This window comes from Streptopelia decaocto (assembly GCF_964273445.1).
Source record: "Streptopelia decaocto genome assembly, chromosome: Z".
Taxonomy (NCBI): Eukaryota; Metazoa; Chordata; class Aves; order Columbiformes; family Columbidae; genus Streptopelia; species Streptopelia decaocto.
The window spans coordinates 25,566,336-25,593,995 of record NC_138657.1 but is presented as its reverse complement, the minus strand read 5'-3'; the positions used below and the strand labels follow the sequence as shown (position 1 = coordinate 25,593,995).

General features: G+C 40.0%; 1 long non-coding RNA gene across 1 annotated transcript in view; it reads right to left on the bottom strand.

Moving 5' to 3' along the window:
* LOC309451387 overlaps positions 1–16,181 on the bottom strand; it is a 30,805-nt gene extending 14,624 nt beyond the window's left edge. Inside the window, exons 1-2 of the long non-coding RNA XR_014186244.1 lie at positions 16,045–16,181; positions 1,250–1,339 (exon numbers count right to left, since the gene is read on the bottom strand). This is a non-coding gene — a long non-coding RNA (uncharacterized lncRNA). The remainder of the gene's footprint in view (positions 1–1,249; positions 1,340–16,044) is intronic.
* Between the last annotated feature and the right edge of the window lie 11,479 nt (positions 16,182–27,660).

Genomic DNA, 27,660 nt, shown 5'->3' with positions numbered 1-27,660 from the left:
TGCAAATAGTTTCTATTTCTGTCTACATGTCTGTAATCACTCTGAATCACTGTATGTCTGATATGCAATATAAATTACTAGGCCAGATTAAATTTTGGAGTCTCTAAAACTGCAGATTTTAATGTGTAGATTTTCACCTCCATCTCCAAAGATGACAGCATTTTTTTTTTTTTTTAAGTATATGGTGCTATTTATATTACCGAAATGAAAAACTTTAATGAAGCCTTGCAGCATATTCTAACTTTGGGGATAATGACACCATTAATCCACACATTAATTCATGTCTGATATAAGATGAACTCTTACTGGTTGGGGAGTGACCAGGAGCTGTATGTTAGTCTTATTCACCCACTGAAGAATCTTAGCTTATAATAGTTTTGATTTTTCTGAAAATTGTCTATGCTCTTAATCAGTTTCCTTGGATCAGGAGATCTAGTGTTTCACTAAAGATTTTTTCATCTGCTTTTTCTAATATTACATGAACACTTTCTAGTTTTAGTACTTTTTCAGTTCCCAGTTACCCTGACACTACATTTTTTTGTCTAACTGGGAGATTTGGATTTGAGATTGTATTTGAAAAAAATTACTTTCTTGGAATTTCACTATCATTAAAACAACACAAAAATCTGTCTTCTGTATAAAACTAGCACGTTAGTGGGAAAAGTTGTCACTCATTATAGAAGCTTGCAGTTCGATCTAGCTATTGAAAGTCTGCTTTTCTCTTTTATTTTAAGCTATTTTATGCTGCTCATGAGATTAAAAGGTTATCCTGAAAAAGTCACATTGCATGCCTGAAATCACCTAGCTCTTACAACAAGCCTTTCCAAAACAGTGACAAGTGACAAAATACTGTAGTAACACTCAGGCATGCTGAACTTGTCGCCTTTCCTCTTGCACTTGTTTTAGAAGATTTCAAAGTATTTCAGGATGACACGTGTTTTTAAGATCCATCAATGTTGGCAATATCGTATTTGTGAGTCAGCTGGTTCTCTCTTTTTGCTGAGTAACTTAATGGGAAATATTATGTCATTGTGTATTAATATGATCTCTGCATGTTAGAGTTTGACCTACAAGCAGACTAGCAAGTCTCACTGATGGAAACAAGGATTGTTAAGCAAAATTCCTGAATTTGAGAGTAGTGGGAACCAAGGAGCTGGAGATGTGTCTATGACTCTGTGTTAGATGTTTGCCACAGAAAATCACCCATCCTTAGTCTAGCAGACTCCTGCTGAGCCTCCTGCACACTCACCTCTGTAGAAATGAGAGAAGATACATCTGTGAAGAGGTCCTGGTGTTGTTTAGCAGTGGTGGCTTCATTTATCAGCTCAGTAGATTTTTGCTAAATAAGATAAGAGATTACAGGATAAGTTCTTATACTGGAAATGCTGTGGCTCCCAAGTATCAGCAACCAGACAAGGTTTTCAGCATAAGAACTGGGAGTTAAGACATATGTTTTCTAAGAAGGCGGCGTTGAGGTTATTTTATGAAATTCAAAAGTGAGTTCAAATCAGTTTACCCTATCATGGTCTCTGTAACTGTAGGATCTTGCTTGACTTTCGGAACAGGCAGGATTCATGAAACTTGAAACTTTGCAACTTATGTAAGGTGTTACTTTTTTCTTCTTTTTTTTTTTTTTTTTCTTTCCCACAAAAAAAATATTTAGAGTATTTTAAAAATCCATGTTTTTCAAGTTTGTCCTTGAAGTCACGTTTTTAAAGATACTTGCTTTCCATACAGCCATAGACAAAGCTGACTATGGATACACAGCAGTCCAGAAACCTCTGAGAAAGAAACATGAACGTTGTGAAATCCAGTATTTAAAAGGTGGAGTTTCCTTGGTTGAGGCCCCTTTAGGTTATGCGTTATGCTATCAGCTTTAATTGTATTGTTGCATACATTTTTTTCTACTGGAAATTTTGCCTACTGTACACTAACATTTATGAACCCTTGTATTTGATTTTACTTTGTTAACTTTTTTTTTTTTTTTTTTTTTTTAAATCATGCTTTTCTTATGATGTGTAGGAAGCTGGAAACATGGGTGTGTAATTTCCTGGGATTTTTAAAAAGTCACACCTTAAGCTGAAGAAGTCAACTTCTTGAGCTCTCCTGACCACCTTTCATGTGGATCCTTAGCAGAGATAAGGAATCCTAACACTTTTCTCATCTAATTAAACTAAATTAATGACTGGTAGTGGTAGAAGCCCAAGAGACTTAAGTTTCCTAAGATGCTGAACAGCAAAACCAGACGTGTAAATCAGTCCGTGCTACCGACCTCTCTTCCTGGATGACCTACAATGTTCTACCTTTTCCTCTCTTTTTCCAAAGAAGCCTTGAAGGTGGAAGATAAATGTGAAGATGCTCCAAGAAAAATCAGAGTTTGAGGCCCATAATGCTGGGTCAGTTTCTGCTCGTTCTGCCAGTGAACACAGCCTTGGTTCTCATGGTAGCTATTTGTCTGCTTCTCGGTTGAGTCAGAATTGCATTCAGCCTTTTCCCAGTTCACCTGCAGTGCTTTCTGATGGATGCTGTCTTGAGTCTCCCCTGTGAGGCCTGAGTGCTTACACTTTTCAGGAGCTGCTGAACTTCTCAGAGTACTCAGACCATGTAGTAAATGACAAAGTATTTTTCCAATGAAAATAATATATTGGAAGAGAAAATCAATTAGTATTTAAATAAAGCCCTTGAGACAGCCTAAAACACTTTTCTTAAAGAAATGCAGGCATTTGAAAAGACTCAGAGAAACAATAACATATTTTAAAAATGAAAATCTCATGAAAAAGGCTCCACCAGCTGTAATTAAAAGCGTAACCTTCTCTTGGGATCCTACTAAAAAAAAAAATCAGGAATTCTTCTGGAAATCATTATATGACCTCTTGGTGCACCACTGAAAGAGAGAATAAAGCTCCAGTGTTGCAAGTTGCTCCACATGGGAAAACGCCTTTACCCACCACAAACTCTACTGATTCTACTAATTACTAGGGTAATGTCTTAAAGGGAGAGAACCGGCAGCTTTGATCAATCTTAGTGCTTAGTTTAGTCTCCACTTTATAGTTTAGACTATAGTATAGACTCATGTTGGCTGGGGATGTTTTATGGTGATGGTGACAACACTAGAATGGGTCTGGCAAGCCAAGCAAAAAGGCCGTGCCCTGGCATGAGGAGGAGCTCTGCCCAGCCTGGTGTTGCTGTAGTGAATCTGACGGGTGCCCCACTCCATTAAATACCTATGCTGTGCAATAGGGCTACACTGGCTTTCCCACACATGCTGGGAGGTGAGGAGCACTGGCTTCACCCTCCAAACCCATGCTCCAGTGCAGCAGGGTCCTGAGTCTGCATCAGACCATCTATGGTCCCCATTGGAGTGTAGTGCCTGTCCTGCTGCAGCAACTTGCAGCATGGAGGCCTCATAGTGTGCAAGGAGAGATGGTGCCAAACCTCGAGTGTGTGCAGAGATCCTCCGGTGCTTATAAGTGGGTGCCTGCTTATAATTGGTAAGGACTTAGTTCTTTGAATGTTGAAACTGTATAGGTAAGAGATGTGCTATGAAAGGGTATCCTCTTTGACCATTATAACTTTAATAATCTCTTCTTTAGGTTGGTGTTTGGTTTTTTTTTTTTTTTTTTTTTTTTTTTTAGTGCGTAGTCAGGCATTGTGTCAGGAAAATAGAGAGACCAAGAGCAAAAGATGTCCAGTGAAAGGGGTTTTATTTTCTACTCTTGTTCCATGAAAGAGTTCATTGTTCCACCTCCACAGTTTGTTGCTAGCTGTGGAGAAAGGAGCAAATTACTGAGTGCAGGCAGAGGAGAAGAATGGTGTTGGGATGAACAGGGCTTTTTATCACAACAAGAACTGGCCAGATAAGAAATCAGTTGATTTGTGTGAGATGGGTGATCTTATATTTTAATATTCCAGTCGTCATCGTGCTATCTTTGATGCTTTTGGAACTGTTTGTACTTTGATTTAATTTGGAATTAGAGCTTTCAAACAGATTCAGTAAGTCCCTAGGGGCACAGTTAGTTGTCAGCTGTGATTACATTTAATTAGTGCAAATGGGAAATTTGCTGTTTTCCCCTTTAATTGTAGCTCACTGAGCTATATTGAGTCTTTTTGGGGGTCTGTATTACCTTTTGATTTTGTGGATTCTGAGTTACATTATACTACCATATGCTTGATATGAAGTTTTATAGCAATTATCGTTTACATAGAAAAAGATATAATACTAGACAATGTAAAAAATCCTACCTTCTGCATTATATAGAGAATAAATTTATTTTCCTTTCTATATATACAAAAATAGCAGTAAAGAAATGTGGCTGAACAAATGAAGGTGAATTGATATTGTTTCTTCTAGTAATTTTGACAGCACTTCCTAGATAAAAATTTTACCAGTTGAACTATATTGATCTAATTATAGTGCTATAGTTATGCTGGAATAAATTCCCATTTGAGCAGTCTTAGAGAGAAGACTGTTCGTGCAAGGATTTGTGCTGATTTAGCTCTACTGAGATAATTATACTAACATTGTTTGATGCATCAGTTTCTCCATGTAGATAAAATGCTTAGCACAAATGCCAAGCTCAGAGACCCACATCCAGTATATAGCAGGACTTATTTGCCATGGATATGGCAGGAGTTATCTGCAATGGGGTGCTGGACAGTGTCTCAACTACCCACTCTTTTGATCCACATATCTACTGGTTCCTCTGCTGAGCCATTAAAACCTCTCACCATCATCTATGAAGCCTTCTCATCAGAGAAACAAGATATATGCCTAATGATATGTTGTCCAATAAAGTATGTTTTTTTCCCTCACAGTATATGGCATTCACTGAGCAAAAACAAATTGGGACACATCTGTAGCTAATTTTAGTCTGGAAGAGAGGAGTGGAATTTTCAGGGATGTCTGGGCCAGGGACATTAACAATGACATGGGCAATATGTATTTGATGTAAATTGCTTGAAAATCTGCGGGCGGTGCTGCTGTAGGCTGGATAGTTACTATGACAGTATCTGCAAATAGCGTGATGGCTGATTTATGTGCAAAGTCATGTTTCATTTCAAGTGGGTTTGTACATCTGCATTTACATTTGACCTCCTTTTCTATTTCACAAGAATAATTTTGTGATAGAATTTGGTCCTCATTAATAAGTATTTTCAGTTGATTTCAGTGTAGTGTGACCAGGTCCTAGCAACATGGATGGCACAACAAAATTAACTTTGTGGATTAATATTGATTGTACCTGGGGACTTCTGTGCATGTTGAATTTACTCAGCAGTAAATCAAGTTGCAATGATATAACAAGATCTGCATATAGGCAGCATATTCCCCTAGTTTAACGTAAGTGCCAGTTGCTATATTGCTAGGTTTTGTGTTTTGCTTTGCTATCATAAAATCTGAATGATGTGCAGCAGAAAATGTACATTAAAAGTGTATCAGAGTTTTCCTGGAACACTGCTGCTAATTGCTACAAAACATCTGCAAACAAATGTTTGGTAACCTACGTGAGCATGATGAAATGAAGGAACAAGGCTTGGGTTTGGAGGGGTTACTTATGGAGGACAATTAAAAAGACAGCAGGGCAAGGAGGCAAAACCTGAGAACTGTTGAAGAAGAAAAATTGCTATATTCAGGGAACTGTGCAAAAGCAGACCCTGTGGATAAATAAACTAACAAAGTGTGCCTTCTTGTTGCTCTTCTGCTTGTTCTGTTTTGATGTCTGACTGCATTTACATTAACCTGAACTCTCAACGGCAGCAGTCTCTGAAAACCCTGTGTATGAGAGACAACTGCTCATAGGAACTTCTTGAACTCCAATAATAGTTTTGAAAAAGAAGAGGCATTGTCAAGCAAAGAAACAGGTTTCTTTCATTGATATTAATAATGTATTATGTGTGATCACTTCAGGCATCTGATACTGCTCCAGAGCATCCAAGCTCAATGGTGAGGGTATCAGATGTCTCACCTAGGTGCAGAGACTATGGACTGGACTGTCTGGGTGGAAGGTGCACCATTCTGAGCTGGAGGCAGTGTAATGGAGATTATGTTTACCCTGCAGAGCAAATGTCCTTTGGGGTCTACCTCCCAGGTCCTGACCCTGTGATCACCTGGTTCAGTGGAGCTCTTGGACAGTGCTGTGATTTCATTCTGGCCTCTGTGCTTGGGTTTCCCTTGTGTGGAAAGCAGAATGCAGGGGATGCTATGGACTATATGACATCCTGAGAGGGCATTGCCATGCAGCTGGGTGTTGACCTCGGCTCCTGCAAAGGATCCAAGGCCTCATGATAAAGTCATAACATGTACAAATGCTGCTCCCCACTATGACATCTAGGCCCGGCTGATAGATTATAGGCAACGAGTACTAAAGCAGCTAAAAACCTTTCTTTATACTATGAAAAGTGAGAGAGTGGAGACAATAAGAGTGTGGAAAAATGGAGTGAATCAGAGTGAAGCTATATGGTACAGTGCTTCAGAGAAAATAGCAAATCAGCAGTGTGTACAGGCCTAGACACTGGGAAGTATCCAGCAAACTTAGTGTCACGGAATATTACACGGAGGCACCCCGAGGTTAATTTAAGGGACAACAGAGCCCAAAACAACTTTTATTAAACCGGTGAGAAACAGGGTTTTAGCATTCCAAAAGTGACTTAAATAAAGGTTCGGATATCAGTTGAGGAAATAATTTAAAGGGGCAGCAACTAATACGACAGGCGGTCCACAGTGTGCATGCACGTGGCTGCACCAAAACAATGCCGGAGCGGTCCCTGGGTCCCGGAGAAGCACACACTTGCCTAAACATGGTGCAGGATTATTTTTAAGGAGATACACGCACTCGTAGCGAGTACGGGAAGTGTACACTCGCGATTCCGCGAGGGTAAATTTATAATACACTCACAATCTTGCGAGGGTTAATTTACTCACACGTGCGAGTGTGCACGGGATCCTACACGTGCTTATGTGGAAGCACGGGAGGAAAATACACTCGCGGTTGTGCGAGGGGCTCTCGGTGGCCACTCGCGATTGTGTGAGGATTAATTTAAATTACCCATGCTTATGTGGAAGCATGGGAGGAAAATACACTCGCGATTGTGCGAGGAAATAATTTATACACGTGCAAGTGTGCATGGAAGAAAAATACATGTGCAAATGTGCACGAAAAGTATAAATATACTTGCAATCCTGCGAGAAGTTTTACTTACACACGTGGCGGCAAGGTAAGCGGAGTCTCCATCCCGGGGAGCGGAGGGGGGCCCGTGGCTCCCGGCGGCAGTGGCCAAGCTCGCGCTCCAAGGGACCCGCACAATGGGCGGAGTCACCGACGAGAATCCCGTTTTTTATCTGATCAGACCTGACTGGAGGCACTCTAGAAGCTTCTCTGCACCCCCCACACTGACTGTGGGTGCCCCTGAAGCCTTCCAAACATCCCCCACACTGCCTGTGGGTGCCCAGTGGCTCGGCACTCCCTTCTCCTAATGGGCCTGGCTAGTGTGCTCTGGGCCACACAAAAGAAGCTGTTAGCCTCAAGTAGCAGAGAAAGAGGGAGATGTGCCTACTCCTTCCAAACTGGTGGAGAGAGGGGGGTTGCATTCTGCCACACTTAGGGATTGGCAAGATATTTCCAGCTGCTCTGCAAAGAATCAATACACAGGCTGGTGCTGCAAGGCGGTGAATTTTGGTGAGGATTTCCCTTTGACAGGAGGTAAAACTGGTGCTTCATAAGCTTCTTCATCCTCTGGGGCTCTCAAGGGGGGTCCAAGAGGGAACAAGGAACCTTCAATCCAAAAAGTTTCCCAACTGAGACCTCTTTGATCCTACGGTTCAAGCCCCCACTGTTTGCTCAGCATGTAAGCAGTTTCAGTGTGATTTTATTTTCTCTTTTTGCCCATTCAACCAAATGCTTCTGGCCAGAGTGAGCTTGTCTTCCATTCTTTTAAGAAAGTGGCATTTTACAAAGCATTTGAGGAGGTATTTCACAGAGAGTAGCAACCACTTCTCTGAGCCAATAGGCCACAATGCTTAAATAGATCACACAGCAAAGGTTCTCTTATCACCTTCTTGTCTGTGTTATACCACTGTACCCTCAATAAGGCACAATGCAGGTGCAATAAACACATGGTCCCAGGAGAGCGTGGACCTTGGCTAGTGGTGTCACACCCGATGAGCTAGGACAAGTTACCCAATATGTTAGTCAAAGCCTCTTTTGCCACGGGAATGTCTGCACGTCTATGTGAGATGTCCCTGAAACTGTGCCATCAGCAATTCTCCCCTAGGAGGTGGCATCTCCTAGTGTGCTCAGACTACCTGGAAAAGTGGTGTCTTTCTCTTCCTGCAGTGCTTCCTGTGCTGCTCCAGACAATATTGTAGCTAACACATCAGAATTGGATTCTGAGGTCAACACTGAACACCATGGATCACTGTTTCCCAAAGGCACCCCCTGCGGTTAATCTGCAGCTGCTTTGGTGACTGGAAGAAAAGACTCAGAAGACAGAAAAACACATCGTAATGTCTGTGCATCCAATCAGTAGCAATCTTGAGGACTGCTGAGGGCAAGGCAGCAGCAATATCTGTAATTCAAGCGATGTTCCCACCTTCATCACAACAGCTCTTCTTGCCAGGCTGTCAGCATTGTCAGCACCTGCAGGCAGCAATGGAACATCACGAACTTTCAGGTGCTCTAGGTGCTTGCAGGAGGTCTCCTGTGTGTATGTTGCTATTGGTGAAGTGCACACATCTTTGTCTTCTGCAGCTATGGGTTGCTCTAGATCTGCAGCACTAACTGCTTCTCCCTGACAATGCCTCTTTATTGCTCCCAGAAAAATAATGCACTAAATGAAGCTATTCTGTGTTGTCCTTGCTGAGGCAGCTACCCAGGCTTCTTCTCTTTCCTTGGCCTCATGCTTGTTCTCTTTCTAGGGCATCTGTAGATGAGACAGAGGAACTTGTGACTGTGGCCACCAAAGCCACTGTTGGAACTGTTGACCAGCACAGTGTTTGGCTTGTAGACAGCTTGCAGCTGTCAGCATCACATCAAATGTACACGTCGTGTGTAGAGCATCTGCCTGACCATCTGACTGACTTGCCTTTGTTGTGGTTGTGGCTGTTCACTGGTGCTGGGTGTTCAAGCGTCCAATCACGAAGTGGTAGAAGAACTTACCAAGATTTTTCTTGTGTGATCCTGAGGTGGGGCACAGCAGTTTTTAGTTGCCTCATGGCCTACATCCAACTGCTAGAAAAATGCCATGGTGAATGGAGGTCAGCACTGTTGCAAGCAAGTGAAGCTGTCAGAGGGAACCTTCCTTGTCTGAAAGCACTAACTCACCATAAAAATGAAACCTCTAAGGGTGACACCACTGCCTGTCTGCTCAGATAGCATGCTTAAAATGAAGTACATCATTTTGATGTAACCTGAAGAAAGCAGAAAAACTCTAAAGATTTTTCTGTATTGGACTGGCTTGTGTTGATATCACTAAAATAAATGGGATTGCACAAGTGAACTGTATTTATTTATTGCATATGCTCTAGACTGTTTTTTAGAGAGGTGTTGTTTGAAGTGATCCCGAAGTTAGAATAATTCTGGCCATAACACTAGAATTTAGCTTCTCTTTAGCAAATAAAATTATATAGGCATTCAATAAGTCTGGGAGTTCTCCTGCCTTGTGCACCGAGGCTGCAGCTATCAGCTGGTGGAAAAAATCTAACATCATTATTTCATTACCACAATATCTAGGATAAAACTACCTAGAATTAGCTACCAATCCCAGACTAATTATGCTAAATAAAAGTTGTGTTGTCTTCCCAGTTCTGTTCCAAGTTATTGCCTAGCTACAGAGTGGCAAGATTTATGTGTTGCCATAAAATGCCACAGACCAGAGTTACAACTGTGTCAGGGCATGGGGCTGAGCTACCAGGCCCACTGAACACCATCACAGTACTCAGAGATGCTGCTGGGCCAGGAGATTGCAAATTCCCTTAACACTAATTTAGAAAGTCCGTCAGCAAATGGCTAGAAAACGCAGGACATTTATCTCACTGTTTCATTATTGCTGCACAAATGTCACAATTCTTTTTCTTCAGCAGCTCTGTGAGCAAAATGATAATTTAACTGCATGAAAACAAAACTAGGCTGACTCTCTGAATACTGGTAGGACTGATACTGAGACAAGAGTAACAACTCCTTTCTTCTGTTCACAATTTTCTTGTCTTCATTTCATTGTACAGCTTTCTTTGCCATGAAAATCAAAATTTCATAAAGAAAAGCTGCATTTGCTCCTTTTGGCTATTGTGAGATAGAATTACTTTTTGTCTTACAATTAGCTGCTGCTCACTTTTTTGCTATACATTACAGAAGGCCACAATTTCAATGCTCTCCCAAACTGCATGAAGGAAGATCAGGTGTGTGCTCGTGTGTGTGTGTGTGTGTGTGTGTGTGTGTGTGTGTGTGTGTGTGTGTGTGTGTGTGTGTTCAAATTGTCTTTTCACTGTGTGTGATTGTCATCATTAACAAAATATACACTAATAAAAATAATAACATGATATGCAATAATCCATTTTACACACGCATGGGGTACGCATGAAGATCCTATTGATGCAGTTTAGCAGCCCAGCATTTAGAGCTTTGGTCTGCAATGTCTGTCTGTAAGCTTTCTGTAAGCTATGTTGTATGCTGATGCCTTGTTATTTAATTTGGAAAATATAGAGACACTGTTTATATCCCCAAGTAAGAGGGAGAAGGCGTAACAATTAGGATCTTGCAGTGATGAGTGTCTCCGTTGGAGGAGCGGAGCGAAACACAGCAATCAGAAACTTCCCGTATCTGGTTAATATTCAACATTAGCTCTAATTCTGAAAATACTTGTCCATTTATTTAAATCTGAACATATTTTCAAAGTTCAGGGCCCTTTTCTGTTCTGTCTTGAACTGACAAAAGAAGAAAACAAAACCCAGGGCAATTTTTCTTCTCTGAGATTACTGTAGCCTCTCTGTTCTCTCAGGATCATATGATTTGCTTGGACTCTTTTATTGTAAGTACAAACAATTGAAGGTGGAGCCTAACCTACCACACCAGCACCGTTTGACACCTTGCTAATGCTGAACTTTTCTTACAGCTGACAGTGCAGTTCTTCTGTGAACCCTAACAGCTGTCACAGCCCTTGAGAAATTATTATTAAAATATAAGTGTTGCTTCATACTGAGGACCATGGTAAGTGTCTGTGGAACTATAAAATTACAGGCAGTTTTGCACAAGTATCTTTGCACAAGCATCCCTCTTTCTGTCATTCAGAATTGATTAGAAAACTCCTTTCCACACCTCTTCCCTGCTTTTAAACTAGAATACAATGTGTTTTTCTCTCTCTGGAATAAAATTTGTCTTAAGGAGATTTGGACAACAGGTTTATTAATGTGCTGAATGTAAGATATTTATACTTACATTCAGAAAATTCTGGCGTTCACTGTACATGCTTTGGTATACATGAAAGGAACAAAGTAGGAACGTATTTACCATATATCTAGACAGACATTTACTATGTCTGAATAAAACAAAAATAAAATGTGCAAGAATATACTTCTGACAAGCAATCTGTTGGAAAATGTGCAGTAGAAGTATGTAAATATCAAAATTCTGAGGAAATAAAGCCTCTTTTGCTTTGCTGGAATTTCTCTTAAAAATGAACAGGAAAATTTCTCAATCAATATTTAAGCTGAAAATCTACGATGTTTAATAAATGACTTTTCAAGTATTAAGTACATGTACAGTATACCTTATAATATATATAATGCAACATAACAATTGAAAAATTGACATGAATACAGGATGATTTTAACATGTTTTGACCATTCAAATGTTTCCCTTTTCTCCTCAGGTCCTAGTATTTCTTTCCTGAAGAATTTTTAAATTTTGGGTTGTTGGCCATACAAAAGGATAAAAAGTAAAAATCCTTCATAAAACTTAATTCCTAGATTGCTCAGCACTAGTGATGACTGCTGTATTGACAGAGCTTTGGTGGTGGTGATAGATTGGATATAACACTTCAAAGAAAGTGGAAGAAACTGATTTGAGATGACCACAATCTAGAAAATATGTTTTAGGGAACAAGAGAGGACAAGACTAGGTGAACAAAAGTGGCTTTCCTGTCTTTTAATTTTCTGATTCTGTGATGCTGTACTATGTGCTGTTAACCCATTAAAATAAGCTTTGAGCACTCATCATTGCTTTCCAGCCTTACAGTCAGTAACAGCAAAATGAGATGTATTACTCATGCTTAGACTGCTCCCTGGCACTGGTGGGTGTGCTGTGATCTGACACTGTCAGAAGATGAGAAACCACCATTCTGAGGCTTCCCCCGAGGCCACTGTGTAATTTAGGAGATTATAACTACTAGAGTAGTAAGATTTTCTTTTTCTCACCTTCCTGTGTGCCAGGTAGGGCAACACTTTCCATCAAGAAAGAGGATGGAGGCAACTGAAGATTTCAGTTGAATCTAATGCTGTATCACCTCAGGGCAAATAATTAGTCATGCAAGTGCATCTAATTTCTAAAGTGTTGTCGCCTTTGTAGTGGGAGGAAAGGATTGTAGGTACGAAGGTGGTGAATACAAGTATGGTCTCTAGAGTGTGCTCTTTTAAACCGGGCTTCTGGCATATTGAGCAACTGACATACTCTAAACTGAGATATTTATTGCAGGACCTGCAACTTCAGTCTGAAGAATAGGCAGAAATTGTAACAGAAAATACATTATGCAGAAAGACTGCATCAGGAGACTACCTATGTACTTGTACCAACACGTACAAGTGCCTGTGGAAGAACATGACATTTTAAGAACACCAAATAATTGCCCAGTTAGAGAAATCTTCAGTTTCCATTACATGATGGTTTAAACAGAAAGAGGAAACCTCAGATATTGACTTGGACTATTTTATTTTGCAGATTCTTGTTAGTATTTCATAAGCAGACTGTGTGAGATGTAGCAACATTTGGGAAAGCCTGTTCCTCCTCAGTAATGGTTCAGTCATGCCTCCAGTAGCACAAGTCTGTCCCTATACTTTCGTGTAATTCTGTTTTTCCTTTTCATAGCAGCTCATCATTCACCCTAGCCACTGTTCTATTTAAAGCTGCTTTGAAAATTGTTGAGGATGTTAAAAAATGCCACCTTTGGGAATACACTCCTTTGCTGTGGCATTTGTCAGCAGTGATGTGGCAGAAGTAGAAACAGATGGAAAGAGACTTAAAAGTATAAAAAAGTTTCCAAGGGCATGCCAAAGATGTAATGCCATGGAATTAGGCAATAGCTACACATTAAGAAATGTTTTCTAATTTGGGAGTCATTAGGCTTGTGCATTGACAAAGAACTGGTGGAAGTCTGTGTGCAACTTTTATAAAAAGACTTGAAAGCACTGCTGAATATATGGCAGGGAATAAGACTGGCCTGGCAGTAGAAGGGTAAAGGGTAGTTAAAGGGTAGATGAACTAATAGATCTCTTCTATCTTTCATTCTTATGATTCATATTCCATAAGCCAGCACATGGTAAAAAAAGAGAAAAATCAGTGCTATTTTACAGATGGGATTGTTTTCAGCACTTCATGTCTGCCAAGGACCACCTGCAGAAAGCCCTTAACCCATCAAACACAGGCACATTTTTGTGTGCAGGGCCTCATTGATACTAAGGGAGAAAACAAGCCACCTTTTAAAGAACTCATCATTCTATTTCCTGAAGGGTGGTGCTGCACGTTGTAAGCAAAGTGGTTTTACCAGCTCTGTGGTGTTGACTCCTTCCACTCAAAAATCACAGGACCTGTAAGCAGTTGTGTAAACGTAACATACTTTGGCTTCTTTGAATGTTCATTCTAGCTTTAAACTTCTAGTGTTCACGATATTATTTTTTCTTCTTCGGGAAATACAAAGCTTAGAGAGTCTGCAGAGGTCTGCAGAGTCAGTTGGCATTTATACATCTGACAGCTACACTTCAAAGAAGAGAAGCCATTATCACCCCATACCAATCTGCAAAATATCTCATTGGACTGCAGCTCTAACCATAGCTCTCTAATGACCTCAGGGTCAGCTGGGGATGTGGTTCCATTGTAATAGGCACTGTATGATGTGGCTTGGGTCATGTCTGCCTGGGTGGCTGAATCCTAGCCCCATCACTGACAGCCTGCTTCTCACTCTATTAACATGAGATGCCAGCTGGACAGTATCTTTTGAGACAAAATAAGACATGGGTAAGTGCATTATAATAATTTAGTATCTGCTATGTGATGCCTTTCACTCATGTACAGAAATTCTGATCTGTTAATATTAAGGAAACGTGCATGTTCAAGTAGTGTTTACTTTCTTGGCATGTCCAAAGTTCCCATGCTGCAAAATAACAGGGTGTTTAGATGGACAAACAGGAGGCAAGGGAGTAAGCAACGCCATCTGAGTCACGAAGGTGGAGATGACTCCTGTCCTCTACGTCCTTCAAGCCAGATTTCAGGTTTTGAAAGAAATACATTTAGTGACTTTTTTGTAAGGCCCAATGTCCATGGATTATCTCTTCTGTTCATCTTGGAACAGATACATGCATCAAAATTTGCTGGTTTCCTATGCATACTGATTCCAGGCTGACTAGTCTGGATGATAGGTATGCCTTCCAAGCATTTAAAATTCTAATATCATCATTGAATTCATTTGGAAAAAGATGACAATAGGAAAACATTGCATGAAGAAGCTTTACTGTGAAGGGGATAAAGCATCTCATTAAATCACTAGCTAAGATCGGTGTGAATGTTATTTCCTTTTTTGCAAGGAAGTGGATTTATTTCATCTCCCTTCTATCCTTCTGTGGAAGGCTGTCCTGCATGTTACAGTCCTGGATATACTTTATCCATAAACAGAGTGGAAGGCTAAATCTTTATACCCAGCTCTTGCATGAAGTACGCTCACAATAGTGTCTACAGACTGTGCTCTGTGGCATTATTTTGCAGGTATGCAGTCTTAAGTCCTGCTCTGAACAAGTTCTGGATAGAATGAAGCAAAAGCCATTTAAATCCAAATAAAACTACAGCTTTATCCCTTTGAGTTTTGAAAATTGGACTTTTTAATTTTTCCTGACCTTTACTGAGACCTGACACAACAGGTTGTGGAAAATAAAACAGTAAGTCAGCAACCAATTTTTGCAGCATTTTGCCTACACTGAAAAGGATTATAAAATTTGGAAGAAAACCACCCTCTTTCCACATTTAAATTTGTAGCACTTCTTTTGGAATACATCCACAACAAAAGCCTGGGTTTTCAGAGGTTGTTTAAATTAGTGCAAGAAGTCCGTAAGGTCTTAAATATTTTTGAAGTCTGCTCAAATCCAAAACTTTTCTATTGAAAGTAAAAGCAAGGCTGTACCTCTTTAAAACAAACTTATTAACTGTCAGCAGAGCTCACTGCTTGGTAGGAACTGTTTACCATCCTCACCTAGTTAGACTAGCAGTTTTCATATTTAAATAGGTGTAGTAAAGGTGATGATCTAGACTGAAGGCTGGTGATGTGTGCAGGTGGTCTGAAGGCTGCAGACCCCAAGGCACTGGATAGCTGTTTGCTGGGATGCAGCTCTGAGGTCAGGACACCTCAGCTCCTTGCTGTGGCTTGTCTCAGCCAAGTGCAAGGCATCAGCAGGAGAAAGGAAAATGCTTTCCCTGAAACCTGATTCCGGCAGCTCTCAGGAGTTGGAAACTCTTTGCGGAAGAACTGGAAGCTCTGGGAATGGTGTCTTTGGCTGAACCCTCAGATTCTTGCTTCGCAGGTATAAATTTGAGGCTCCCAAAACTTTTAGATTGCTAATTCATCATTAGCTACTGTGTGTTTAAAAATCTGGCTCTTTTCTGTTCCTACTGTCAAGGCTGTCAAGAAGAGGAAAGGCAAGAGAAGCTGGCACTTGCAGCTGTGAGGATCCTTAGGGTTGCTGCCATCATTTTGTGCAGAATTCCCCCAAACGAAACATTCCATTTGTTTTGAAATTATATTACAGAAGTGTGGATGTTTTCCCTGCCACAGGAAGTATAAAAACATTGTACTAACCTGCTTCTGTGTTTCTTCTCACTGTTAGCGAAAGCTGAGTGGAAAGCATTTTTACATACGTGAGCATAATGGTCTGTATCCAGTTGTAGCTTTTGACTAATAGTGGAGATAAGCAAGGAATTAGGTCTGGCCCATCACCAGGATGTGACTGGGGAGAGCAGCGTGGTGCTGTATGTGGGCCTTAGTTTTAGCTTAGTAACTGCAGAAGAGGATGACACAGCTACACGATGAGCAAGGAAAAGTGTAGCCACATGATGTCACTTGACCTTTCTGGGATAAACACCAGAAAATACAAATGGAGGAGCTATTGCGGGCTCAGAGAACTGCCAAGGACATTTGTTCTGTGACCTTTGCACAAAAAGCAGTGGATAGAAATTCAGGACTCCTGCGGTATAATGCTGGGCTGATAGATAAATTGTGCACTAGGTTTTCCAGCTCATATTCTAGTTTCTTAAGATGGTGCAGCTACTATAACATAAGGGAACAGAAGATTATTAAAAAAACACAAACAAAATTATTTCATTGAGCTGCAATATTTGAATCACTAGTGCCCTTTATGACAATATTTTCCACTTAATCCATTAGGATGCCATGACTAAATCGGTACATACACTTAACAGCAAGTACTTTCAGTCTGTCTGCAAGCAGAGATGAGTAATCAGTATTGCAGATATGACGCATTCGTAATACTTTGTAAGAGTAATGTCTCCATCCAGTGCACTCACACACACATACTATGTCATTTTAACCTAGTTAATAATTAGTCAAAACTTGTTTATGCCTTATCATATTCCTCCTGGAGCAGTCCATTGAATTAGCCTGCATTACAGATATTAACCTGTTATTTCTCTAATACTCATATTGTCTCTTGAAAAAGCAATAACAAAGTTCCAGTCTTGTGGTGAACGTTAATTTGGAATTGATGTTTTTTAAGAACCACTTCACTATCCAAACCAGCTTCTTTTTTCATAATTGGCTGTATTGCTTTTGCTGTACTGAAACTCCTGTGAATTGCTATTTGGACATACTCGAATGAGTTTTCAAAACAAAAAAGCAGTTCAAGCAGAATAATATCATTCTGGTATTTTTTTTCTTTAAAAGTCAGGCATTGATATTTTTATTTGGAGAAAATGCCGTTTTCATTGAATTTATATACTTAAACGGGGAAGTTTTCAGCAGGAAATTTGTACCAGCTGTAAAAATGACAAAATTATTATTTTTCCCCTTCCCTACCAGTAAGGAATGAACATCAAGAAGCATTTATTTCCTTCCAATGACATAAGTAACTATGAGAGTAAAGGAAAGAAGGCACTACCATAGTGATAGGAGTGTTTGTGTGAAAAGGTGGTTCTGCATCGACTTTGCTGTTCAGTGAACTCAAAACTTATTCTCACTCCAGCTAGCAATTAGGTACAGCCTTTGTCATTCTCCTGTTAAAATTTGGGTCATGATTTTGCTTACGTGAATAAACATTTCCACTCTAAGAGAGGAACAGGCATGTCTTGAGATGTTCTGGTCTGAGGAAGAAGAGATCTGTCTCAGGTAGCTGGAACCAGATTAATTCAGCTTTTAACTTGAATTAGCTCCTGAGTTCAGTCTTGAAGTGGGACAGACATCAGCAGTCTGATTCTAGGTGACCTGTGCTACACCAGGAGCGGACCATGAGGTACCCTTAGAGAATTACAGGAGTTTTAAGAAATCTGACATGTTCGTTACAGCTCACCTTTAGTACTGTGATGTGAGAGGTTTATTAATGCTGTGAAATAATTTTCTGTGTGTGCCCACTTCTATTGTTTATCACCTTAAAATTCATAATGAACACGTGTTAAAAGAGAGATAATATCTGCAGAGGAATGATTCTCATTGATGAGATGTTTGAATACCCAGTACCCAGAATTCAACTGGCAAAAATGTGAAAAATAATTAAATCCTACAGTTTTAGAAAGCATTCCCTCTAGGAAGTTTAAGAGGAATTTTTTTTTTTTTTTTACATTTATGCAGCACAGTTTCACTGGGCATAGTGTTAGTTTTTCTGCAGTTTTTGTCAGAAGTGCTCATTTTCAGCAACAAAGACATTGGTGATAAAGCAATGAGAGCAGAGAAGCAAAACAAGGGAGGGAGGAGAGATGCTGAGGGAGATAAGCACCCTTCCAGTTCCTCTTGTTTCTTTCCCCTTAAGTTGCTGTGTATTTGCAGGGAATAAGTAAATAAATAAGAAACCCCCAAACAGCCTGTCCCACCCTCCTCTCCATGTCTTACTCCTAGGCCGTACCAAACGTCTGTTGTGTAAACATGACCTGAGAGAGATGTGCAGGCTGTTCTCCAGGACCTTTCCCACCTGCCACTCACATGTTTCCCAGGGGTTAAGGGACAGGTCTCTTTGCTTGGCCATCCCTGTGCACGACGCAGGTGGAACTGTGTGGGAGAGCAAGTTGTTTTTTGATGATGGTAACTAGGGAGTAACCTTTACTACTTGGATCTGCCTCCAACTCCAAAACATTTGACCAGTAGAGACTTGTACAGGGTTCACAGGGGCCAAAAAAACAAGTTTCATCTCACGCAATACATGTAGCTCAGCTGTCTTGAGGGAAGTTATTTACAGCTAGTTCTACCTACCTCTTGGCCTCTCTAGCCTTCTACCCCCCCTTCCCCAAATTCTTGGTTGATTTCCAAGGTATGACTAATGCATTTCTATAAATGCTTTGGGCTTCACACCTCAGTTCTTTCACTTTGATGATTTGTTTCATCATATTCCTGTTTACTAATGTTTCAGTCAACAAGAGTTGTTTGCTGCCCAGGGGCAATGCAGGACTAACAATGGCTTATATTATTCCTAATCAAGTTCCAACTCCTACCAGATGGGTGAGATGAGAGATTTATTATTGTTAATTTAATCCTTGTGAGACATCAAATGCTTTGGTGGTGGGTATCAAGATAAGAGCTCAACTACATAAACAGTGGATGAGATTAAAGAATGGTAGTATTAATGATTAAAATGAAAGATCATACCCTTCTGCCAGTGAATACAAATTGGACATCAGAACAGTTGCAAACACTTTCTGTTGTTTTATTTAGACTTGTCTAGGCCAGCATTTATCAAGAGATCTACCCCATTACAGCTCCATTGCAGTGGGACTCAAACTTTTTAATGTAGGAGAAGTGATGTTATTTTATCAGTTTTAGCCCAGGAAACTGTAAACTGTACACTTGTAAACTGTTGGATCCTGTCTGGTAAAATGAGTGGCAAGTAGTGCAGGAAAGCTACCCTAAAGAGATACAGAACGGAAGCTGCAAGCCCTGGAAAAATGGCCAGCTGTGTGTCTCCCATCTACATCCAACAGAAAGCACAGGTTGGGATCTGGCAGGGGTCAGTAGCTGGTAGGAGGCATCTGGCGAAGTGCAAAGGAGCCTTGAAGCTCTGCCTAATACCTGGAGAGGCTCCTGTGGGTATGGGGTGATAGGTACAAGAAGAAGGCTGATCTAAGCTGGAGTTCATGGTCAGAGGCTGGAAATGTCACTGGGATACTTTATATTCTTCTTCCTCTACTCTCTTGTACTTGGTTGAAGTGAGCTCTGCATCCAGCATGTACATGAATATTTGTATTCTTTCTGTGCACTGTCACCCCAAAAGACATTTAGACCTTGCTGAGTTGTTCACAGAGATACAGCCGTTAACATGATTGCATGTAGGTCCACAATGTCATGGTCAAGATAGTGTGCTGACAATATAGGCAAACCAAAAACTTGTAGAAAAATTAATTCATTTCAATACAGATGAATAATGTGTTGAGAGTAATCTATCCAGCTGAAAAATCAGGTGAGCATAGTCTACTCACAAGACTTTTTCATTACTTTTCTTTAATCTCACAGTACAGGGAGATGCAATACTTCAGGAATGATCCATCTAACAATGGAGAGAAAGCAACTGAGTCTGGAACCCCAATTGGGAAGAAAGGGTGCCATTCCCCTTAAAGGAAGATGGAATAATGCTCCCACAGCCTAGTGCATGCAGGCTGGTGATGACAACATGAGCGGTTGGGCGACCTTGGGCCTTTGCTAGGTTAACAGACACATACATTGGTTTTGAGCAAGAGCTGTTCTTGCACAGTTTTCTAAGTTCTAACCTGTTTTGAAGACTACAGTAATCTACGTAATTAACAAAATGTACACTTCTGCTCCTGCTGAGATCCAAAAAGATGAGAAAACAATTACACCAAGAGTGTTTACCATCCCACCTCCTTTATTGCAGCTGCTGTTTTATCAGTTGTCATTCCCAGATATGAGCAGGTAAACGCCTTCCAATTTTTACACTACAATTGACAAGCCCTTATCAGCTAAACTTTTCAGTTGTTGCTTTGTGGACGTTGTAGAGCTGATAAGTAAAGAACATTGGTAGCAGCAAGTGAAGCATCAGTTCCTTTCTCCAAAAAAAAATGTATTGAAAGCCAAACAGTGTTCACAAAAAGGAATTCCAGTGAAGTCTCTGCCACATCTAACCTAGCTTGTACCTCAGATACTGATAGCAGTGTTATATCACTTAAAAAAAATAAACTATATTGTTTGCTTGATATAAATTAACTGACATTTTGTATTTGAAAACCATCCTCCAGATATTTTCAAGTCTGTCTACTGCTTTCAATACTCATCTGTTTTAGATGATTTTGGACATAGTTGCTTTTGTAGAATTTTACTTGTCAAGGGTATTAGCAAAGTTCCTTTTCACTAGGCTTCTCACAGCAGAGACTCAGGCATGGATTACGGAAATTCTAAAATAGATAATTTATTTTCATGGTAGAGCATAGAACAGATTGAACTGGGTACCTCTTGGATAGGGATTCTCAGTGGAAAAAACCTCAGACAAGCCTAGCCTGACAGTCCAAGCCCCCATGCTCTTGTGTGTCGCTCCAGGCCAATTGCAAAGGCACAGTCTGGGGATCTCTTAACTTTCATCAAGCAGGCTGTCAGTCAAAGTCCTGACCTTCATTTGGTATTACACGTGCAGCTGGAGAAAATAAGTTCTTGACAACAGCCAAAACATTCTTCTGTTAGACACAGTTTTGTTTCTTTACTTATCTCCAGGGACATGGCTCCCCTTATCTTCTAGCTTGAAGACTCTGAGGCCTTTTTTACTTAATGAAGCAGAAAGTTTCAAAGTTTCACAGCTTGCAGAAGTTATGCTAAGAAAACTTACTTGTGCTAAGCAAATTCTATATTAGCAGTTTGTAACCAAGTTCTACAAGAAGCAGTATACCAAATAATTTAATCAGCTAAGGCAGTCTGTTCTCTAGCAGTGGAAAGAATTCTGCTACTTGTTTGTGTGTTTCAACTGGTATTTAAATTCTCATATTTTCTTAAATTAAATTGCACATGTTTAACAGCAACGGAAGTACATATTCTCTCATGTAATGTGCAAAAATAAAACTAGTGTATGATGCTGCTGAAGGCCTGGATGGTATACTCAGATAAAAAACATATAGTTCAGGGAGTTTTTGCTTTTTCTATTCCAAAGCATTATTAAAAAAAACAAACCAAACCAAACCAAACCAAAAAAAAAAGACTTAATCAGTCATGGTGGCTTTTTAAGTTCATGACAAGTCTAAGATGTACTTGCACTGGACTCAGTGTGCTCATCACTTAAAGTTTGTATGCTTATCCAGCACATTTTTCCTCTGATTACCCCACATCTGCACGTGGAAAGATTGAGTTTTCTTCCTGTGAACAATTCCCAGATCCTGTAAAATATGAGCATGGACAAATCAGTTGGAGTCATCTGTGGGTAAGCTTTTGCTGAACTCCAGCAAATCTTCAGCAGTAAGTCTATGAGGTGTGTGACCCGCAGGTAGACAGGGACTCCCCCATGGGACTTGCATACAATCCCTTCAGTATCTTCCAACTAAAGTTAAATGATCTGAGCTGCTCAGAAAAAAACAAGTTATAAATAATGTGATAGGATGCACTGGGTTGGCACTGTAGTCTGCTCCAGAGCTGCTGGCTGCTACAAGTCCAGCTTGACCTCCTGCTGAGCATGTGGGCCACTTCAGTCAATCAGGAAACAGCTGAGGAACTGGCAGGAGGAGGGGACATGAGCAGTTAAAGGACTCCTGTTCTTGTTAGGAGTAGGTTTTCTGGAAGTTGTTCACCTGGTTGAGAAGCACTTCCTGGATTTCTTAAGAAGATTCATCTGGTTGTAGAAAGTGGAAATGTGGCAGGAGAGGGCACCTGGATTTCAATCAAAAGTTTTTCAAACTACAGCCCAGTGACCTTTCCCTGAGATCTACCCTGTGTTCCTGCAAGGTTGCTGGCAGTAAGAGTTTATGTGAAAAGAGATGAGTACAGATTGTTTATTGTTTGAGGATTCCCTTTCTCAAAACCTCTTGTCTGTCCTGGTTAAACTAGTTAAGGTCTCAGAAGCCAGAGGGAATCGACAGCTGGCTGTAAACCCTCAAAGGGAAAAGCAAATTGCACAGGTATGCCATCTAAGCAGACATGACAATCAGCCAAACAGACAAAATCTAAGACTCAGAGAGTCAGAAACTTTCACATTTCCTGGTATAGGGTCAAGAAGCTCAGACACCTGACAGAATTTACTCACACATGTAATAAGGTTGACAGAAAACAAGTGACTCTTCACTGAATTTCTTCTAAAGAGCATTCCTATGGGAGAATAACATGAAATGAGGGAATGGGGAGTTGATACGTCACTGCCTGTTATCAGCAGGAGCTGTTCATACCAAGAATCACCCAAGTCATTAAATATGGGAAAGCTTTTCTGTCCCAAGGAAAATAAGGGCCCACAACACTCTCCTAACTTCAAACTAAAATTCTTCAATAACCTCACCTCTGACTGTAACAGGCACCCACCATGTTTGTGCTATGGAAAAAAACTAATCACTGTTTCTTGGATCTTATTTGTGAATGAGTCTATATAAAATTAAAAATGAAAGATTATGGCACATCCCTATAGAAGTGTAGATGTTTCTTAGTACTCTTCGTGCTTGGATAACCTAAACTTAAAAGTGAAATTTTAAAGAGTAGACTCTTGATTTCAAGTGCAGATGGTTACGATACTAAGATTTTATTTGACTATGACTGAGCTTGTTACAAATGGAATTTGTCCTTAATGTGTGTCCCCTGAAATGTTTTAGATGGTTAACTGGTAAGACTTATATGACCACATTATTATACAAATTTCAGGAAATAATATGGCATGATATTTTATGGGGAATAAATTGAGATTTTTTTTTCTTACAGCTGTGAAAATGACATGCTAGGTACTTTCAAGAAGTCTCTAGTGCAAGGGGTCATTATCTAAGAGGAAGACGAAATGACAGAGAAGAGGGAAGTAGAACAGTAAAAGCTAATTACTATTGAAACAAAATTCTTGACAAGAAAAGAAAAAACAAACAAAAAACCCCAGAGATCCCAGTGGTGTGTTTCTGGAGTGGGACTGAAGACAGAATTAAAAGTGGAAATAGTCATGGCCTGTGGAGAAATCCATGCATGGGCTGTGGGAGAGCTATCAAACAAGGCATAGAAATGACTATGTGAGAAACTGGCAGTCACAGAAACAGGAGTGACTACTTAGTGGAGTGCTGCGACATGAAAGACAATATATGTAGAGAAATATGTTTACAGAATCTTGAAAATGAAAAAAAAAAAAAAAGACAAAACCAAATAATACTGTAATTTCAGGAAGGAGAGAGAAGGTGCCCAAAGCATAGGAAGGCACATTGGAAAGGTAAATAGCAAATAAAATCTAACATACAGAGCCTACATGCTCATTTGTTCTGTGCCATAAGACGTTTCCATTTTGCAGTTCTGTCCCCCCAGTAATACTAAGAATACTGACACAAATAATGCTGCATCAAAATTGCCCCCAAATTCTCGTTTATTCTCAGAGGCAAATCACCTTCAGATAGGGTACTCAGATATGAGAAGAAATGAATGATATGGTGGGTGGACTCACAGAGGCCCTGGAATAAGAAAGGGCGGGAAATTATAAAGAGAAACTGCTGTTCCTATTCTAGATGAATCATCTTTATCTTTTATCATTGCAGGCAATTCTGTGCAGATCTTGCCTATGGTGGAAGGGTGTTCCAGTTAAACAACTAGGGATAAGGATCTTAATTTGTTCCGAAGGCTGGCGCTGTTAAGTGCACTCTTAGGTTTCTCCAGCCTGCTCTTTTCTTCTTCCATTACTTGAAGTTCCTTTGTCCTTGTGTTCCAGCCAAAACCAGGACAGCAGCCTATTTTTCTCATGGCTTTGTTCCTTCTCCTTTATACCAACAGTGCCAAAACTGCTAAAGCAATGGAAGTGCAGAAAACAAACAAACAAACAAACAAAGGAAACAAAGTGTTGTAGTTCAGAATCACATGTCTTTTTGCATAACTGTGTAAGGAAACCTCAGAAGATTGCACAGACAAAACAGACAGAGTTAGCCATTCACTTCTCACTGATCAATGAACACATGTAGTGGTTACCTGAAGAAAAAAAAGTGCTTCCAGTTTCTGTAACTGCATGTGACCATTCTCATTGCCGCAGCAGCTCTACAAAATAAAGCCATTCTTGCAGCCTCTATGCTTCTGACAGCTTATGTTATCGTGATTGTATATGGCACTTTAAAAAAGAAAATAAACGGGATACACAAAAATTGATTGATTTCTCTGGGGTCTAAAGCTTATCAATTCTGCTTTTTTTTTCTTTTGCTTTTTTTTAAAAAAAAAAAAAAAGAAAAAAAGAAAAAAGGAAAAAGGAAAAGGGCACAATCATGGATGCAAGTTGTGAAGAGAAATGCAAAGGCATAGAAGGTAAGCATGTGAGTCAATTCAAGAAGTTGTTCGGCAGATGACTGGTGTGGATGAAGGAGAAAAGATTTTCTGTGAAATAAATTGTTTTGTGCAGCCAGAAGGGGGAAGAAGAGCTCTCACAGTATTAATGTCTACAGGAGAGGAGATCAAGATGCAAGGCAAAAGCAACTTTGAAACAGAACAGAAGGTGAGGGCTTCAAGTACTTGAACATCACACAGCAAAGCTGGAAAGTTTTGAACAAATGTAACAAGTTAAAAACCCAGAGAAACAATTTTGCAGTGATGAAGGACAATGTGGGTGTAGGAAAGGCTTGAAACAGCTTTGTTATTCAGACATTAATAGAATAAAGTCAGAAGTATAGCAGTCTGCCTTCCTCCCATAGTTGAAGACAATAGCTCAAGATATGGAAAAGGGAGCTGGGTAAGACTGAGAGTTATGGGAGATCAGCAGAACAATAGAAGTGCAAGACATCAGTGGGTTGAGAAGCACTGACTGTAAAAGTAAAGTGGAAAACCTTTGGTGCTCCAGTGAGTGTGGGAGAGGTGAGGAGGACCTACTGAAGTATCTTTGCAGTGACTTCCCTGAATCTTGACAAAGTGGACTTAGATCCACTTATTTCAAAAGTACTGCAGAAATGGATGCCGGACTTAACTGATCACATCTATGCCTAGCCTCATGTTTTTACTTTTTTTGTCAGATAGATAGAATTGTTTAGATATTGTTACACATATCTGCAGAATTGAGTGATTCTTTTGGAACAAATAATTATGAAATTGTTAGCCAGGAGAAAGAGAGAGAATGAGAAGATTAAAAAAAAAAAAAAAAAGACTAGTTCTAAATAATCGAACCCTAACAAGAGTCTTACGCTTGTGTTACAATATTTAGTAGTGTTTTTTATGCACCCCATTATATCACTGTATTGCTTTCTGGACAATAAGGTATTTCCAAATAATTGATTTATTAACTATGGTTAGTAGAAAACAGGTATTTTAAGCTGTGTAAAGAACAATTGTGTACCATGATTGTTTTCAAGAATAAATGAGCTCAGACTGCAGTCTCCTCAGGGCAGGAATTTTGTGTCTTATTGTGTGCTTGCCTAGAGAAGTCTTTGTAGGGTAGCATGTTCACTGGTGGTGCTTCTGAAATGCTTATAAATAACCACCTCTTTGTAGCTTAGTGAACCTTTTTAAGTCAAAGACTTCTGGATATTTGGTAACTGAGTTACCTTATAAATATATACTACTCTGGGGAAGACTTTTTATTTTCTGTAGTGAATTCAGTGTTCAGGATTCACAGCTTTGAGGAATGCAACTATTTTGTCTCCCACAGAGTAGTGGATAGTGGGAAACAATGACTGCTAACCCTTCCTCCTTGTATTTTTACATGGTTGCATTTTATGGTAGTGCTCTGACCAGTTTTACTTGACAGCGAGTGAGTCTCTGGAGGTGCCTGCTGTATAATGTCCTCATAATTTAAAGATGCTTGTTCAAAGACTTGGCTAATCTACAAAGACCTGAAAGAAATGTGTTTATATCATTGGGGAGGATATTTTTTCTGTCAGTGCTTTCTCTTGATGTTTATGGTAGGTAGATGCTTTGGCCCAATCTCCTGGGGTCTGTCAACCACAGAAGCTCTGGGTCATCTAAAACAGGGACTGACCACTTCTGCATAATTCTCTGCCAGATTAGGAGATTATTATTACCAGCTTTTTGCTACCATCTGCTGAGTAAAGGTTACCACTAAAAGGCTTGTGCCTGTGGAAGGGATCCCATGAGCTGTGAGTTATCCACATCAAGAAAAGTCAGGTATGTCAACTTAAACAACCTGGCTGGATAAACCAATTTTGAAATGGACAAGAGAGTGCTTTGGTAATGCCTTTTCCAACACTGGCTGTGGCTGCCAGAGGATGGCAACAACCAGTCGTCTACCAGAACAGCCATTTGCCAGCTAACCATTTGTATTAAGCCCTCAAATATTTAGGCTTTTTCTTTTCCTGAGGCCTCTGTGAGTCAGGTATACCAAAGAAAAGCCTTCCATATATGAACTACCCCTATATGGTGTGTATTTTCTGCAGTTTTTGTGACAGCTAATTCATATTTTATTGCATTTGCCATATTCAGCTAAGCTGAGAATGAAACCTGAGGCAAAATGCTCAAGTGGTTGGATTTGGTTGGTGACACAATGCTTCCATAAATTAAATGCAGTCTAAGAATTTGTGCCCTTGAAATCTTAGAATGATGGAAAGATTGATGTAGGAGCTGAAGTCCACGTGGAGCCGAACATATTTTTATCAAGCTGTGACTTACCAAAAGACCATCGCGGTCAAGACCGGGTTTCCTGAGAGTCCAGACACAGCAAGAAATAGCAGAAGCAATAGTTTCAGTATGTACCCAAACCAGCCATTCTGAGTTTGACCTTGGAGCCCTTTCTATTACCATTGCTTTTCTTGTCAATGTTAATAAGCAGATGCATTACCCGACAACCCTGCTAAATAGGCTGTCATCAGAAGGAGCTGGTATTGAAAGTATGAGTAAAGATAAGGAAGATAAAGATGATTCATCTAGAAGCGGAAGGACAATGTGGCCAGTGACTGTCATCACTGCACTTCCACTGTACAGCATATTGCCCTCAGCAAAGCATGGCCTTTTGTTACCAATATTAGCCTGTTTCATTCTGCTTAGGTCTGTAGCGTTTTGGTTTTTTTGCGTGTGTTTTTTTTTTTCTTTGTGTTTTTTTTTTTTTGTTGTTGTTGTTGTTTTTGTTTCTGTTGTGTTTTTTTTTTTTTTTTTTTTTTTTTTACCCTTTCA